The sequence below is a fragment of the Pseudophryne corroboree genome, unplaced genomic scaffold (genome assembly GCF_028390025.1).
Source record: "Pseudophryne corroboree isolate aPseCor3 unplaced genomic scaffold, aPseCor3.hap2 scaffold_1389, whole genome shotgun sequence".
Classification (NCBI taxonomy): Eukaryota; Metazoa; Chordata; class Amphibia; order Anura; family Myobatrachidae; genus Pseudophryne; species Pseudophryne corroboree.
In genome coordinates this window covers 64,699-77,787 of record NW_026968016.1, presented here as the reverse complement: position 1 = coordinate 77,787, position 13,089 = coordinate 64,699, and the positions used below count along the sequence as shown (strand labels likewise).

General features: G+C 48.1%; 3 non-coding genes across 3 annotated transcripts; all 3 read right to left on the bottom strand.

The window, feature by feature from the left end:
- Positions 1 to 3,923: 3,923 nt before the first annotated feature.
- Positions 3,924 to 4,087, bottom strand: LOC134995441 (U1 spliceosomal RNA). The gene has a single exon (XR_010198224.1). It is a non-coding gene; the product is annotated as a U1 spliceosomal RNA (small nuclear RNA).
- Positions 4,088 to 4,742: 655 nt separating this feature from the next.
- LOC134995464 (U1 spliceosomal RNA) lies at positions 4,743 to 4,905 on the bottom strand. The gene has a single exon (XR_010198244.1). It is a non-coding gene; the product is annotated as a U1 spliceosomal RNA (small nuclear RNA).
- A 152-nt stretch (positions 4,906 to 5,057) lies between these two features.
- On the bottom strand, positions 5,058 to 5,221 carry LOC134995453 (U1 spliceosomal RNA). The gene has a single exon (XR_010198235.1). It is a non-coding gene; the product is annotated as a U1 spliceosomal RNA (small nuclear RNA).
- Positions 5,222 to 13,089: the final 7,868 nt, after the last annotated feature.

Here is a 13,089-nt window from a genome sequence, read left to right as displayed (position 1 = left end):
CTGCCCTGCCATCATCTGAAGCAAGAAGTGGAAACGAGGTGGAATTCAACCCTCTATATGCTTCAGAGGATGGAGGAGCAGCAAAAGGCCATTCAAGCCTATACATCTGACCACGATATAGGAGGTGGAATGCACCTGTCTCAAGCGCAGTGGAGAATGATTTCAACGTTGTGCAAGGTTCTGCAACCTTTTGAACTTGCCACACGTGAAGTCAGTTCAGACACTGCCAGCCTGAGTCAGGTCATTCCCGTCATCAGGCTTTTGCAGAAGAAGCTGGAGACATTGAAGGAGGAGCTAAGACAGAGCGATTCCGCTAGGCATGTGGGACTTGTGGATGGAGCCCTTCATTCGCTTAACCAGGATTCACGGGTGGTCAATCTGTTGAAATCAGAGCACTACATTTTGGCCACCGTGCTCGATCCTAGATTTAAAACCTACGTTGTATCTCTCTTTCCGGCAGACACAAGTCTGCAGGGGTTCAAAGACCTGCTGGTGAGAAAATTATCAAGTCAAGCGGAACTTGATCGGTCAACAGCTCCTCCTTCACAGTCTCCCGCAATTGGGGGTGCGAGGAAAAGGCTCAGAATTCCGAGCCCACCCGCTGGCGGTGATGCAGGGCAGTCTGGAGCGACTGCTGATGCTGACATCTGGTCCGGACTGAAGGACCTGCCAACGATTACGGACATGTCGTCTACTGTCACTGCATATGATTCTCTCACCATTGAAAGAATGGTGGAGGATTATATGAGTGACCGCATCCAAGTAGGCACGTCAGACAGTCCGTACGTATACTGGCAGGAAAAAGAGGCAATTTGGAGGCCCTTGCACAAACTGGCTTTATTCTACCTAAGTTGCCCTCCCACAAGTGTGTACTCCGAAAGAGTGTTTAGTGCCGCCGCTCACCTTGTCAGCAATCGGCGTACGAGGTTACTTCCAGAAAATGTGGAAAAGATGATGTTCATTAAAATGAATTATAATCAATTGCTCCGTGGAGACATTGACCAGCAGCAATTGCCTCCACAAAGTATACAGGGAGCTGAGATGGTGGATTCCAGTGGGGACGAATTGATAATCTGTGAGGAGGGGGATGTACACGGTGATGAATCGGAGGATGATGATGAGGTGGACATCTTGCCTCTATAGAGCCAGTTTGTGCAAGGAGAGATTTATTGCTTCTTTTTTGGTGGGGGTCCAAACCAACCCGTCATTTCAGTCACAGTCGTGTGGCAGACCCTGTCACTGAAATGATGGGTTGGTTAAAGTGTGCATGTCCTGTTTATACAACATAAGGGTGGGTGGGAGGGCCCAAGGCAATTCCACCTTGCACCTCTTTTTTCTTTTATTTTTCTTTGCGTCATGTGCTGTTTGGGGAGTGTTTTTTGGAAGGGCCATCCTGCGTGACACTGCAGTGCCACTCCTAGATGGGCCAGGTGTTTGTGTCGGCCACTTGGGTCGCTGAGCTTAGTCACAAAGCTACCTCATTGCGCCTCTTTTTTTCTTTGCGTCATGTGCTGTTTGGGGAGTGTTTTTTGGAAGGGCCATCCTGCGTGACACTGCAGTGACACTCCTAGATGGGCCAGGTGTTTGTGTCGTCCACTTGGGTCGCTGAGCTTAGTCACACAGCTACCTCATTGCGCCACTTTTTTTCTTTGCGTCATGTGCTGTTTGGGGAGTGTTTTTTGGAAGGGCCATCCTGCGTGACACTGCAGTGCCACTCCTAGATGGGCCAGGTGTTTGTGTCGGCCACTTGGGTCGCTGAGCTTAGTCACACAGCTACCTCATTGCGCCTCTTTTTTTCTTTGCGTCATGTGCTGTTAGGGGAGTGTATCTGGAAGGGCCATCCTGCGTGACACTGCAGTGCCACTCCTAGATGGGCCAGGTGTTTGTGTCGGCCACTTGGGTCGCTGAGCTTAGTCACACAGCTACCTCATTGCGCCTCTTTTTTTCTTTGCGTCATGTGCTGTTTGGGGAGTGTTTTTTGGAAGGGCCATCCTGCGTGACACTGCAGTGCCACTCCTAGATGGGCCAGGTGTTTGTGTCGGCCACTTGGGTCGCTGAGCTTAGTCACACAGCTACCTCATTGCGCCTCTTTTTTTCTTTGCGTCATGTGCTGTTTGGGGAGTGTTTTTTGGAAGGGCCATCATGCGTGACACTGCAGTGCCACTCCTAGATGGGCCAGGTGTTTGTGTCGGCCACTTGGGTCACTGAGCTTAGTCATCCAGCGACCTCGTTGCAAATTTTAGGACTAAAAATAATATTGTGAGGTGTGAGGTGTTAAGAATAGACTGAAAATTAGTGGAAATTATGGTTATTGAGGTTAATAATACTTTGGGATCAAAATGACTCCCAAATTCTATGATTTAAGCTGTTTTTTAGGGTTTTTTGAAAAAAACACCCGAATCCAAAACACACCCGAATCCGACAAAAAAAATTCGGTGAGGTTTAGCCAAAACGCGTTCGAACCCAAAACACGGCCGCGGAACCGAACCCAAAACCAAAACACAAAACCCGAAAAATTTCCGGTGCACATCTCTAGTGGCCATGCCATGTCACTGTGCAGGAGCCAGCACCGCTCACACACTAGTCCCCGGTGCAGCCCCCAACCCCCGGGACACCCGGAGCAACAAAATGTAGATTCAGGCCACCAGGCCACGCCCCTACCTATGAAACCATGCCTCCTTTTTACCATTGCGCTGCTTATCTGCGCGCACTGCATTACAATCTCCCTCGCCACCTCTCTGGGTGTCACCAGTGATAGTGACACCTCTGCCATGCTTGTAGCAGCTGGTCCTAAGATCTACACCTCAAGCCCTGAGTGTTTGCCCTTGTGACTTGTTGATCATCATAGCAAAGCAGATGCTTACAGAAAACTGCAGTGGCTTAGATTGAAAATAAAAAAAATTGATGGGTATAAGGTAGAGAGGAGCGGGTTCGGTTCTCCGAGAACCGAATTCCCCACGAACCCCACGAACTCCTCCTCCGAGGCAGGCTCGGTTGTTCCCGCCTGACTCGGAAAACCTGAACAAGGGAAAATGTCATCATCCCGCTGTCGGATTCTCGCGAGATTCGGATTCCATATAAAGAGCTGCGCGTTGCCGCCATTTTTACTCGTGCATTGAAGAGAGAGCGGAGAGGACGTGGTTATGTTCTCTCAGTGGAAATCTCAATATCAGTGCTCAGTATCAGTGGATACTTATTGCTGCTCAGTAATACTAGTAGTGTGTCTCTCCTGCTCAGTGTCAGTTCTCAGTAGTATCCTCATCAGTGCTCAGTATCACTGCTCATTGTCTTGTGCTGCATTGTTGTGCTCAGCATACTACAGTACATTACTAATAGTCCAGTGCTGCATCTTGCTGCTCAGTGTCAGTTCTAGTATCCTCATCAGTGCTCACTATCACTGCTCATTGCATTGTGGTGTTCTGTATACTACAGTAACATAGTAATATAGTAACATATAGTAACATAGTTTTTGAGGTTGAATAGAGGCAAATTGCCCATCGTGTTCAACCTGTTTTAAGTTGTGATGATTCTACATACTTGCTGAATAATGTTTTATGACTAGTTAGCTACTACAACTCATGTTACCCCCGGATTAACCATGTTGATATTTTAAGTATTATAACCTTGGATAGCTTTTTCATTCAGAAATGTATCCATTCCTTTTTTAAATCCAATTACAGAGTCCGCCATTACCACCTTCCCTGGCAGGGAATTCCACATCCTGATTGCCCTAACAGTGAAGATCATAGTATCTCACCTGGCAGGTAAGTAGGAGTTGGGCCAGAGCTGTGGAGGATTGCTGCTCGGGCACCCCCTGTCAAATGAAGGAGATCCAACTGAGGCAGCACAAGGGAACTCTCGAAAGAAAAACAAGGCTAGAGGAAGATCTGAGACAAAGAAATCTGACTTTTACCAGAGCTGACCAGAGGAAAGCACAAACACAGTCCCCCACTACCACAAATAATGCAGTCGAGTTTCCCACATTTGGGGAAATCACAGGGGTCAGCATACCCAGAATGCAATGAATGAACCTCACCCTGGGAGAACAATCTTCATGACCATGGTATCGCCTATGCAAAATAAGTATGATTTGGGATAGGGCTGGGGAGGGCCGCTGCTCAGGCACATCTCTGTCAAGTAAAGGAGATTCAACTGAGGCAGCACAAGGGAACTCTCATCTGGGGACAACAACTGCAGGGAGAACACATATTTTCAGATGAACATGGGAGGGCAGAAGGCTGCCTAATACTGAAGCACCCCCAAACAACAAACCAAATGCAACAACTAGTACAAGCATTCCTGGGGGAAGTTCTGCAGAAGACGGATTTGCATACGGTGATGTCATCCAAGCAGTGGGCCAAAGTTGGCTGGATCCCTCATCTGCATATGAAAAGAGAAAAGGGGTATGCAGGGCATGGCGGCCTTTTGCGGCGCTTGGATGACCCTTAGTTCGCATTAAACACCCCCACCCTCCTTCGGTGTGGGGCTCATGTTGACAATGCCCCAGCCCCTGAAGCATTCAAGCTGATTTCTTACAGCAGCTTGGCACTGTAACAGCTCCAGAGCTGCTCTGTAAGGCAAGTAAAAGGGTGTGTAGTTTGCATTGTGCATTGGAAGGCACAAAGTAAGCAGACAGGAGGAGAAGTCAGGATAGTGCACAAGGGTATAAAAGGGAGGGGCTCAAGAAAAAAGAAGTGGAAACAGACAGCAAACTAGGCTGGAGAGAGACCTGAGACAAAGAGATCTGAATTATACGAGAGCCGACCAGGGGAAACACAAATTATGCAGTCAAGTTTCCCACATTTGGGGAAATCGCAGGGGCAGCACACCCAGAGTGCAATGGGTGAGCCTTGCCCTGGAAGAAGCACCTTCATGATCATAGTATCTCACCTGGCAGGTAAGTAGGAGTTGGGCTTGAGCTGGGGAGGGTCGCTGCTCGGGCACCCCCCTGTCAAGTGAAGGAGATCCAACTGAGGCAGCACAAGGGAACTCTCGAAAGAAGAACAAGGCTAGAGGAAGATCTGAAACAAAGAAATCTGACTTTTACCAGAGCTGACCAGAGGAAAACACAAACACAGTCCCCCACTACCACAAATAATGCAGTCGAGTTACCCACATTTGGGGAAATCACAGGGGTCAGCATACCCAGAATGCAATGAATGAACCTCACCCTGGGAGAATAATCTTCATGACCATGGTATCTCATATGCAAAATAAGTATGATTTGGGATAGGGCTGGGGAGGGCCGCTGCTCAGGCACATCTCTGTCAAGTAAAGGAGATTCAACTGAGGCAGCACAAGGGAACTCTCATCTGGGGACAACAACTGCAGGGAGAACACATATTTTCAGATGAACATGGGAGGGCAGAAGGCTGCCTAATACTGAAGCACCCCCAAACAACAAACCAAATGCAACAACTAGTGCAAGCATTCCTGTTTGTTTCTGAAGCCAACTTTGACCCACTGCTTGGATGACATCACCATATGCAAATCCATCTGCTGCAGGCCTTCCCCCAGGAATGCTTGCACTCTTTATATGAAATCCGAATCTCGCGAGAATCCGACAGCGGGATGATGACATTTTCCCTTGTTCAGGTTTTCCGAGTCAGGCGGGAACAACCGAGCCTGCCTCGGAGGAGGAGTTCGTGGGGTTCGTGGGGAATTCGGTTCTCGGAGAACCGAACCCGCTCCTCTCTACCTTATACCCATCAATTTTTTTTATTTTCAATCTAAGCCCCTGCAGTTTTCTGTAAGCATCTGCTTTGCTATGATGATCAACAAGTCACAAGGGCAAACACTCAGGGCTTGAGGTGTAGATCTTAGGACCAGCTGCTACAAGCATGGCAGAGGTGTCACTATCACTGGTGACACCCAGAGAGGTGGCGAGGGAGATTGTAATGCAGTGCGCGCAGATAAGCAGCGCAATGGTAAAAAGGAGGCATGGTTTCATAGGTAGGGGCGTGGCCTGGTGGCCTGAATCTACATTTTGTTGCTCCGGGTGTCCCGGGGGTTGGGGGCTGCACCGGGGACTAGTGTGTGAGCGGTGCTGGCTCCTGCACAGTGACATGGCATGGCCACTAGAGATGTGCACCGGAAATTTTTCGGGTTTTGTGTTTTGGTTTTGGGTTCGGTTCCGCGGCCGTGTTTTGGGTTCGAACGCGTTTTGGCTAAACCTCACCGAATTTTTTTTGTCGGATTCGGGTGTGTTTTGGATTCGGGTGTTTTTTTCAAAAAACCCTAAAAAACAGCTTAAATCATAGAATTTGGGAGTCATTTTGATCCCAAAGTATTATTAACCTCAATAACCATAATTTCCACTAATTTTCAGTCTATTCTTAACACCTCACACCTCACAATATTATTTTTAGTCCTAAAATTTGCACCGAGGTCGCTGGATGACTAAGCTCAGTGACCCAAGTGGCCGACACAAACACCTGGCCCATCTAGGAGTGGCACTGCAGTGTCACGCATGATGGCCCTTCCAAAAAACACTCCCCAAACAGCACATGACGCAAAGAAAAAAAGAGGCGCAATGAGGTAGCTGTGTGACTAAGCTCAGCGACCCAAGTGGCCGACACAAACACCTGGCCCATCTAGGAGTGGCACTGCAGTGTCACGCAGGATGGCCCTTCCAAAAAACACTCCCCAAACAGCACATGACGCAAAGAAAAAAAGAGGCGCAATGAGGTAGCTGTGTGACTAAGCTCAGCGACCCAAGTGGCCGACACAAACACCTGGCCCATCTAGGAGTGGCACTGCAGTGTCACGCAGGATGGCCCTTCCAAAAACACTCCCCAAACAGCACATGACGCAAAGAAAAAAAGAGGCGCAATGAGGTAGCTGTGTGACTAAGCTCAGCGACCCAAGTGGCCGACACAAACACCTGGCCCATCTAGGAGTGGCACTGCAGTGTCACGCAGGATGGCCCTTCCAAAAAACACTCCCCAAACAGCACATGACGCAAAGAAAAAAAGTGGCGCAATGAGGTAGCTGTGTGACTAAGCTCAGCGACCCAAGTGGACGACACAAACACCTGGCCCATCTAGGAGTGTCACTGCAGTGTCACGCAGGATGGCCCTTCCAAAAAACACTCCCCAAACAGCACATGACGCAAAGAAAAAAAGAGGCGCAATGAGGTAGCTGTGTGACTAAGCTCAGCGACCCAAGTGGCCGACACAAACACCTGGCCCATCTAGGAGTGGCACTGCAGTGTCACGCAGGATGGCCCTTCCAAAAAACACTCCCCAAACAGCACATGACGCAAAGAAAAATAAAAGAAAAAAAGAGGTGCAAGGTGGAATTGCCTTGGGCCCTCCCACCCACCCTTATGTTGTATAAACAGGACATGCACACTTTAACCAACCCATCATTTCAGTGACAGGGTCTGCCACACGACTGTGACTGAAATGACGGGTTGGTTTGGACCCCCACCAAAAAAGAAGCAATAAATCTCTCCTTGCACAAACTGGCTCTATAGAGGCAAGATGTCCACCTCATCATCATCCTCCGATTCATCACCGTGTACATCCCCCTCCTCACAGATTATCAATTCGTCCCCACTGGAATCCACCATCTCAGCTCCCTGTATACTTTGTGGAGGCAATTGCTGCTGGTCAATGTCTCCACGGAGCAATTGATTATAATTCATTTTAATGAACATCATCTTCTCCACATTTTCTGGAAGTAACCTCGTACGCCGATTGCTGACAAGGTGAGCGGCGGCACTAAACACTCTTTCGGAGTACACACTTGTGGGAGGGCAACTTAGGTAGAATAAAGCCAGTTTGTGCAAGGGCCTCCAAATTGCCTCTTTTTCCTGCCAGTATACGTACGGACTGTCTGACGTGCCTACTTGGATGCGGTCACTCATATAATCCTCCACCATTCTTTCAATGGTGAGAGAATCATATGCAGTGACAGTAGACGACATGTCCGTAATCGTTGGCAGGTCCTTCAGTCCGGACCAGATGTCAGCATCAGCAGTCGCTCCAGACTGCCCTGCATCACCGCCAGCGGGTGGGCTCGGAATTCTGAGCCTTTTCCTCGCACCCCCAATTGCGGGAGACTGTGAAGGAGGAGCTGTTGACCGATCAAGTTCCGCTTGACTTGATAATTTTCTCACCAGCAGGTCTTTGAACCCCTGCAGACTTGTGTCTGCCGGAAAGAGAGATACAACGTAGGTTTTAAATCTAGGATCGAGCACGGTGGCCAAAATGTAGTGCTCTGATTTCAACAGATTGACCACCCGTGAATCCTGGTTAAGCGAATGAAGGGCTCCATCCACAAGTCCCACATGCCTAGCGGAATCGCTCTGTCTTAGCTCCTCCTTCAATGTCTCCAGCTTCTTCTGCAAAAGCCTGATGACGGGAATGACCTGACTCAGGCTGGCAGTGTCTGAACTGACTTCACGTGTGGCAAGTTCAAAAGGTTGCAGAACCTTGCACAACGTTGAAATCATTCTCCACTGCGCTTGAGACAGGTGCATTCCACCTCCTATATCGTGGTCAGATGTATAGGCTTGAATGGCCTTTTGCTGCTCCTCCATCCTCTGAAGCATATAGAGGGTTGAATTCCACCTCGTTTCCACTTCTTGCTTCAGATGATGGCAGGGCAGGTTCAGGCGTTTTTGGTGTTGCTCCAGTCTTCTGTACGTGGTGCCTGTACGCCGAAAGTGTCCCGCAATTCTTGTGGCCACCGACAGCATCTCTTGCACGCCCCTGTCGTTTTTTAAATAATTCTGCACCACCAAATTCAAGGTATGTGCAAAACATGGGACGTGCTGGAATTTGCCCAGATATAATGCACGCACAATATTGCTGGCGTTGTCCGATGCCACAAATCCACAGGAGAGTCCAATTGGGGTAAGCCATTCTGTGATGATCTTCCTCAGTTGCCGTAAGAGGTTTTCATCTGTGTGCGTATTCTGGAAAGCGGTGATACAAAGCGTAGCCTGCCTAGGAAAGAGTTGGCGTTTGCGAGATGCTGCTACTGGTGCCGCCGCTGCTGTTCTTGCGGCGGGAGTCAATACATCTACCCAGTGGGCTGTCACAGTCATATAGTCCTGAGTCTGCCCTGCTCCACTTGTCCACATGTCCGTGGTTAAGTGGACATTGGGTACAACTGCATTTTTTAGGACACTGGTGAGTCTTTTTCTGAGGTCTGTGTACATTTTCGGTATCGCCTGCCTAGAGAAATGGAACCTAGATAGTATTTGGTACCGGGGACACAGTACCTCAATCAAGTCTATAGTTGGCTCTGAAGTAATGATGGATACCGGAACCACGTTTCTCACTGCCCAGGATGCCAAGGCCTCAGTTATCCGCTTTGCAGCAGGATGACTGCTGTAATATTTCATCTTCCTCGCAAAGGACTGTTGGACAGTCAATTGCTTGGTGGAAGTAGTAAAAGTGGTCTTACGACTTCCCCTCTGGGATGACCATCGACTCCCAGCAGCAACAACAGCAGCGCCAGCAGCAGTAGGCGTTACACTCAAGGATGCATCGGAGGAATCCCAGGCAGGAGAGAACTCGTCAGAATTGCCAGTGACATGGCCTGCAGGACTATTGGCATTCCTGGGGAAGGAGGAAATTGACACTGAGGGAGTTGGTGGGGTGGTTTGCGTGAGCTTGGTTACAAGAGGAAGGGATTTACTGGTCAGTGGACTGCTTCCGCTGTCGCCCAAAGTTTTTGAACTTGTCACTGACTTATGATGAATGCGCTGCAGGTGACGTATAAGGGAGGATGTTCCGAGGTGGTTAACGTCCTTACCCCTACTTATTACAGCTTGACAAAGGCAACACACGGCTTGACACCTGTTGTCCGCATTTCTGTTGAAATACTTCCACACCGAAGAGCTGATTTTTTTGGTATTTTCACCAGGCATGTCAATGGCCATATTCCTCCCACGGACAACAGGTGTCTCGCCGGGTGCCTGACTTAAACAAACCACCTCACCATCAGAATCCTCCTTGTCAATTTCCTCCCCAGCGCCAGCAACACCCATATTCTCCTCATCCTGGTGTACTTCAACACTGACATCTTCAATCTGACTATCAGGAACTGGACTGCGGGTGCTCCTTCCAGCACTTGCAGGGGGCGTGCAAATGGTGGAAGGTGCATGCTCTTCACGTCCAGTGTTGGGAAGGTCAGGCATCGCAACCGACACAATTGGACTCTCCTTGTGGATTTGTGATTTTGAAGAATGCACAGTTCTTTGCTGTGCTTTTGCCAGCTTAAGTCTTTTCATTTTTCTAGCGAGAGGCTGAGTGCTTCCATCCTCATGTGAAGCTGAACCACTAGCCATGAAGATAGGCCAGGGCCTCAGCCGTTCCTTGCCACTCCGTGTGGTAAATGGCATATTGGCAAGTTTACGCTTCTCCTCCGACGATTTTTATTTAGATTTTTGAGTCATTTTTTTACTGATCTTTTGTGTTTTGGATTTTACATGCTCTGTACTATGACATTGGGCATCGGCCTTGGCAGACGACGTTGATGGAATTTCATCGTCTCGGCCATGACTAGTGGCAGCAGCTTCAGCACGAGGTGGAAGTGGATCTTGATCTTTCCCTATTTTTGGAACCTCAACATTTTTGTTCTCCATATTTTAATAGGCACAACTAAAAGGCACCTCAGGTAAACAATGGAGATGGATGGATACTAGTATACTTATGGATGACGAGTGACTGACGACACAGAGGTAGCTACAGCCGTGGACTACCGTACTGCGTCTGCTAGTATAGAGATGATAATTAATGATATAAAAAAAAATATATATATAACTACTGTAGGTATATATAATATAATGACGGACCTGGTGGACACTGTCAGCAGACTGCTAAACTACTAGTATGAAGAAGATAGAAAAAAACTTCCACCTCAGGTAGGTAGGTATACAATTATGGACGAGCACTGACGACACAGAGATAGCCACAGCCGTGGCCTACCGTACTGCGTCTGCTAGTATAGAGATGATAATTAATGATATAAAAAAAAATAGATATAACTACTGTAGGTATATATAATATAATGACGGACCTGGTGGACACTGTCAGCAGACTGCTAAACTACTAGTATGAAGAAGATAGAAAAAAAAACCACCACAGTTAGGTATACAATTATGGACGAGTGACGACACAGAGGTAGGTACAGCCGTGGACTACCGTACTGCGTCTGCTAGTATAGATAATATACTAAATATATTACTACTGTAGGTATATAATATAATGACGGACCTGGTGGACACTGTCAGCAGACTCCTAAACTACTAGTATGAAGAAGATAGAAAAAAAACCCCCACCACAGGTAGGTATACAATTATGGACGAGCACTGACGACACAGAGGTAGGTACAGCCGTGGACTACCGTACTGCATCTGCTAGTATAGATAATATAATAAATATATTACTACTGTAGGTATATAATATAATGACGGACCTGGTGGACACTGTCAGCAGACTGCTAAACTACTAGTATGAAGAAGATAAAAAAAAAACCCCACCACAGGTAGGTAGGTATACAATTATGGACGAGCACTGACGACACAGAGATAGCCACAGCCGTGGACTACCGTACTGCGTCTGCTAGTATAGATAATATAATAAATATATTACTACTGTAGGTATATAATATAATGATGGACCTGGTGGACACTGTCAGTAGACTCCTAAACTACTAGTATGAAGAAGATAGAAAAAAAAAAACCACCACAGGTAGGTAGGTATACAATTATGGACGAGCACTGACGACACAGAGATAGCCACAGCCGTGGACTACCGTACTGCGTCTGCTAATATAGAGATGATAAAGATGAAAAAAAAAATATAACACTACTGCAGGTAAATATTTATATAATATATGTATGACGGACCTGCTGGACACTGTCAGCAGAATGCATTTATAGAATAAAAAAAAAACACCACAGGAGTGTTTAACTTTTTCAGGCAGACAATATACTGGTGGTCACACTGGCAGCAAAAGTGTGCACTGTACTCCTGCTATAACTGCTCCCCAGTCTCCCCCACAATTAAGCTGTGTGAGCAGTGAGCACTCAGCACAGTCAGATATACATAGATGATATATCATGCAGCACACTGAGGCTGAGCACAGATATGGTATGTGTATCGTTTTTTTTCAGGCAGAGAACGGATTATAAATAATAAAACTGGTGGTCACTATCAGCAAAACTCTGCACTACTGAGTACTCCTGACAAGTTCAACTGCTCCCCAAATTAGTAGTAAATCAAATGTCACTCGTCTCTATCTTCTAATCTAAACGGAGAGGACGCCAGCCACGTCCTCTCCCTATCAATCTCAATGCACGTGTGAAAATGGCGGCGACGCGCGGCTCCTTATATAGAATCCAAGTCTCGTGAGAATCCGACAGCGGGATGATGACGTTCGGGCGCGCTCGGGTTAACCGAGCAAGGCGAGAGGATCCGAGTCTGCTCGGACCCGAGCAAAAAAGGGTGAAGTTCGGGCGGGTTCGGATTCCGAGGAACCGAACCCGCTCATCTCTTATGGCCACCCAGCATGACGCCTCCCTTCTTGACCATGCTGTAATTGCAGTCGCACTGCAGTTCAGCGTGATCATAAAAAATGGTGTAGCCTCCTGCTGGTGCAGACTGTATGTGCGCGCAGGAAGCCGCCACCATTTTTGTGATCACAGCGGCTGAATGTGATGTCATACAGCTGCTGTGACCACGCCCCCTGTGTCTCCTCCATTGCAGACCCCATTTTGAAGCCTTGCCCCCGCACCGCTCCATCCCTGACTTGGAAATGGAGTGTTGCTGACCCCCCTCTCCCCCCCTGCCCCGATTGACAGGCAGAGGCGATCGCATTCTCTGCGGGGTGCCGCAGAAAATGCAGGCACATGCGTATGCTCTTAGCAATTTTTGCAGTTGGATCACTTATTGTGATTGCAATCCAACCTGAATCAGGCCCTATTACCTATCACAATGCGCTGCGGGCAGTACAAAATTGGTTTAATATAGGAGAAAAACCCCCAGACCTGTGCTCCTTAACTGTACCTGGTGGCTAGTGGAGCGGCTGCCCAGTAATCAGTGTCCACGCCAGTGCGCACACGGTCCACCC